Source organism: Pinus tabuliformis, chromosome 1_1, assembly GCF_031772625.1.
Source record: "Pinus tabuliformis cultivar Carrire ecotype Pingquan chromosome 1_1, CPIR1, whole genome shotgun sequence".
Classification (NCBI taxonomy): Eukaryota; Viridiplantae; Streptophyta; class Pinopsida; order Pinales; family Pinaceae; genus Pinus; species Pinus tabuliformis.
In genome coordinates, this window is record NC_142297.1 from 591,504,542 (window position 1) to 591,510,128 (window position 5,587).

The following is a 5,587-nucleotide window of genomic DNA, read 5'->3' on the forward strand; positions in this document are numbered from 1 at the left end:
TGACCGTCTTCAGTTAATGTAGGCATCGCCTCGGCCCATTTAGTAAAGTAATCAACGACAACGATGATAAACCCATACCCCCCGGCCGAGCGAGGGTTACAGGTCATATAATCAATGCCCCATTTTGCAAAAGGGCCGACGGAAACCACAGGGTGCAACGGAGCTGAAGGCGCTCGCATTTTCCGCTGGTATATCTGGCACTCATGACAAGACCGGACGGCAAGAATGCAATCCTTGAAAATAGAGGGCCAAAAATAGCCAGCACGAAGGATTTTTTGGGCTGTAGCATATCCGGACATATGTCCGCCACAAGCACCAGCGTGGCAGTCATTGAGAACCCATTCAACTTCCTCTAGAGTAAGACAACGGCGAAGAACGGAGTCTGCACCAAGACGATATAATGTATCTCCGATGATACGGTAGGGTTGAAATTGATGACGAATCCTCCGCCGAGCGTCTTTAGACACACCCGGACGGAAGGAGGACGTTTGCAGATATGTGATTATATCTCCGTACCATGGATCGAGGGTGCTAATTAGGAACAGGGTTTCATCTGGTATTTGGTCTTCTGCTGGCGAGGTCGAGGAAGACGATGGCAAAGAACAAATTAACTCAGCGAACACAAGAGATTTCTTAGACTTGGCAGTGGTAAATTCCAAGTCAAACTCTTGGAGGATAACAATCCACTTTGAGTATTTGCCCCCTAGTAACTGGCGTGACAATATATACGTCATGGGGTTGCAATCAGAAATCACAGTAGTAGTATGCAGAAGAATATAATGACGGAAGCGTTGTGCAGCACAAACTGCGGCTAGCGCCAACTTTTCGATATAAGCATATCGAGTTTCCGTGTCTAACAGGTTGCGACTGAGATAGTAAATAACATGTTCAATGTTGTCATCATCGGTTTGGACAAGAACCATGCTGATAGTGGTATCGGCGGCAGCCAAATACAAGGTGTAGTCGCGATAATAATTCGGAGGACGAAGCAATGGAGCAGAAACAAGTAAACTCTTGAGACGTTCAAAAGATTCCTGAGCTGTGGTATCCCAATGGAAAGGGATATCACGCTTTAGTAATCACATAAAACCTTTAGCTATTTCGGCATAGTTGGGAACAAAACGGCGCAAAAAATTGGCTTTCCCCTGCAAACTTTGTAACTGATGCAAAGAATTTGGGGGAGGGAGATTGACGATAGCTTCGACTTTAAGGGGATCCAAACGGATGCCTTCTTTAGAAACGATAAAACCGAGAAGTCTGCCAGATTCAACGCAGAAGACACATTTGTGGGGATTTAGCCGGATTCGGTAGTACCGACAGCGAAGAAAGATTTCGCGAAGGTGTTTAGGGTGGTCCTGACGTTTAGCTGAATGAGCAAGAAGATCATCCAGATAAGGTTGCACAATATGCCGAATGTCATGAAATGCATACGACATTGCGCGATGGAAGGTAGCACCGACATTTTTAAGACCGAAAGGGAGCTTTTTATAGGCAAAAGTCCCCCATGGGCAAATAAAGGCCGTTTTGTGTTGATCAACAGGAGCAATATTGATCTGGTTATAACCGGAGAAACCGTCCATAAAAGAATATATTTCACTGCTGGCACACTCGTCAATGATCTGATCAATGAATGGTGTGGGAAAATTATCTTTAGGACAAGCTTTGTTTATATCACGGTAATCGACACAAACCTGGATTGTACCTTGTTTTTTAGTTACAGGGACAATGTTAGATACCCAATCCGTAAGAGGAATAGGGTAAATAAAATCGGTGTTAAGAAGCTTTTCTACTTTGGCCTTAATCGCTGCAGCCTTCCTAGGATGTACAGGGCGTAGACGTTGACGAACAGGCTTAGCATCTGGGTACGTGATTATTTCATGCATCACTATACTAGAATCAATGCCAGGCATTTCTTCATAGGACCAAGCGAAAACATCACGAAATTCGCGAAAAAGTTCAGAATAAAGTTGAATCTCCTCCGGAGTACAAGTGACTCCGATATGAAGATGCTCGACTATCCCGGGTTTAACAGAGATGTCGAGGGGTTGGGTTCGCGTAATGTTTGCCATATTTCCTTCAGAAAAAACCTGATCAATTTGAATAGGCGTTTGAAGGATTTGTGATGGGAGACAAGGAGCGAACCGCTCGAGGCATGTCAGGAAATGCTGCGAGGCAGGGAGAAATGAGGAACGATGGTGAGAACTGTACCAGGGAGGTTCCTCTGGAGACATGGTCTCAATAATAGCTTCGTCGGAGAGGAATATTTCTCCTAGAGAATCCGAAGAAGCCTCATCTAGAAGTCCTGAGGATGGAGTAAGCGCAGAAGAGGGGGCCGAGGCAGCAATGATTTCAACATAATTAAACTCGGCAGGACTCAACGGCATCTGGTCGCCCCAGGAATCTACTTGGTCTGTAGGGGGTACGAGCCACGGATCAGAGCCAGTAGCGATCATATTGATAGAGGCGACATTTATAGGAGGGAGTGGAAAAACACCCATAAGAGCAGGATCTTTGAAAAGTCCAGCTCCCAGAGTCTTAGGTAATTTGGAAGTATGGTCCACGAACGGGATGGTGCCTTCGGAAGAAGAAGCAAAAAAGGAGAGCTGGTCAACGGTAACGATCTTCCCTTGATGAGGAAAACGAATAATCCGAAAGAACGAAGAAGCGACGGCTTGCATTGCGTAGATCCAGCTACGTCCGAGAAGGAGGTTGTAGGTTAGAGTAGCATCAACGACTTCAACTTCCATCTCGACCGTCTTCCCTTCCAAAGAGATTGGTAAACGTTGGAGTATACCATAAGGACGGGATGCTCTTCCATCGAAAGCTTCCAAGGTAGTAGGAGACTGGCTCAGCGTTGGAGATCCAATAGCTTTCCAACAGGCAACAGACATGATGCAAGTTGAGGCACCTTCATCAATAACTGTACGGTGAATCGTCTTGGAATCAATAATTACCTGTATGAGGAAGGCGATTTGGGGAGGCAGTCTCTGAGTATGGCGTTCTAAGTCAAAAGTTATTAAATCCGAATCGGCCGGGTCTATGCCACCAATGGCAGATAGCATGGACTTCCTTTGAGAAGGGCAGCTCTGGAGAACCTCTAAAGCAGACATAGCTGACGGAGTCTGTGCTAAGTCCTCAACGATGTTGTAGTGCTGTGCAGCACGAGCATTCGGATTGTACGAGGATTTCCGGAGTACTCCTTTTGGAGGGGGTCGAAGAGGCGTTTCAGCGGTAGGTCTCTCGATGTGGAGTGGACCTGAACTGAATGGAGGAGCACTTGAGGGAACCTCAGGCTCCTTCCCGGCAGATGACGGATAATCTTTCGTTCGAGTGCTGATATTAATGGGTATTGTACCAGCCATAAACAATTGAGAACCAAAGGAAGAGGGAGGCTGAGTAGGGTCAGCCACCATTTGAGTTTTTTGAGTGTGTTGGGTGGGAAAGGGCTCCTTGAGCACCGCAGGAGTCCCAGAGGTGCCTTTTAATAAACGACTAACTTCGGACCGCCTCGGGCAATCCCTGGTAAAGTGATTTTCATCGCAAATAAGACAAGGATATTTGGGTTTGCGTTTAGCGCCGTCCTCAGGTTGAAGTTTTGGGGTTTCCTGCTTAGGTTGCTCCGTCTTATTTTTCGCTTTCCCTCTTTTCTTCTCTTTCGAAGTCTTGCTTGCCGTATTAGATTGGATGGCATTAACCTTAGAAGTAACATTCGACCCAGACAATGCCTGGGAAGGTTGTCCATTCGAAGCAGATGTTTTTTGCTTTGCAGGGTTCGTATTTTTCTTAGAGGGTGAATTAACCGAACCGATGATACCGTCAACAGTGGGTGTTGGCGGGGCTTTAGATGTTCCTTGTCTTGGAACATCAGGCAGATAATCATATAACGTACCTGACTGAGAATAAACCAAGTCAAGGTACTGAGCTCGAGCAATAGCTTGCTCTTCAGTGACACACGCCCCCATGGCGATATCTCGAGCTATTGGAGGCACGAACGAAGTCGTAAACCAATCGGTAAGAAGCTGGTCGGGAATCCAAAATTTGATCATACGTCTACGCCATCTCCATTCATGAATATGATCAGAGATATGCGTAGCTGTCGTTTGTCTTAAGGAAGTGAGGAGGTGCGTACCCGTTTCGTATCGAATGGGCAACTGGAAGTGAGTGAGAAACGCCATAGCCAAGGAATTGAAATCTTGAAAGGACCCGCGATGAAGTTCGATATACCACTTAGCGGCAGAGCTAGTGAGAGTCCTTTGAAAAAGGCGAAGCCGAATTGAATCGTCAAGCCGTGAATTAGACGAACAACACAAATGATAGGTCATAATATGGGCTTGTGGGTCTTCATTGGCTTTACCATCGAATTTTGGATAGTCACCAGGTATTTTAGTTGGAACTGGAGGCCAGTAAGGATTATGAAGGATAGGATCATTGGTTAATTTGGATACATCTGGTAATTCTAAAGTCGCTAAGAATGGTAATTGAGGATTGAAAGGCATCTGGGGCTGTTGGTAGGGTGGAACACCAGGGTTCCACCCAGGTGGTGGTTGCCCCCATAGAGTTTGTCCGGGAGGATTTGTATAGTGCCCCCCAGCATAAGGATTACCAAATGATGTTGCAGATGTGCCGTATTGCTGTTGGTAAGTTTGTGAAGGATTTGCTTGCGGTTGCTGGTAATTCTGGTACGGGGCAAACAGAAATTGCCCTTGAGGTTGTTGGTAGCCATACAGTGGTGGGGCCCCGAATTGAGTTGAAGGACCAGGCTGGGTTGGATGAAAAGTTTGTGATTGAGACCCAGCCTTCATTTGAAGGCCAGATGGGTGTTGGGGTCCCATTTGGGGCCATGGACCAGACTGAGCAGTACCAGTAGGCTGTGCTATAGGTTGGGCTATCTGGCCAGAAGGAAAACCTTGTTGATAATGAGGTTGGCTGACCTGTCCAGAGGGTTGTACCTGCTGATACTGAGGTTGAGACTGGAACTGTTGTTGCGCATATAAAGGTTGACCTGACAGGCTAGATGGCTGAGGAGCCTGGGCAGTTGGTTGGCCCAACTGTATTTGAGGCTAACCAGCTTGCCCAGAGGATTGCGAATACTGGACAGTAGGTTGACCAACTGGTTGAGTAACTTGTCCAGACATTGGACTATACTGGACATTAGATTGGTTCGGGTTAACAGTTTGTTGACCACTTTGTCCAGCGGGATAGCCTTGCTGGATACCAGGTTGGACTTGCTGAAAAGACGACTGACCTGAGTTACCAGAAGGTTGCAAAGAGGAAAAAGGAGCAGCAGTAACGAAAGGGTTTCCATAAATGGATTGCCCTAGTTGGTCTTGAGGGGGTTGTATTGGAGATTGCGCGGATAAAACTTGACCACCATGGAAAGAGGTGGAGATCCAATCAATGGACAATGGGACCGATACCTCAACAACTGGTTGAGATGCCAAATATGGATCATATGGCTCCTGCATTGAGACATTTGTCATGGGGTCAAAGACTCCAAACAAAGAAGCTGAAGGATGACTAGAAATAGGAGTCGAAGAGGCTGCACAAACCGTTGGGGCGGTCGTGACAGAGGTAACAGATAAACGGT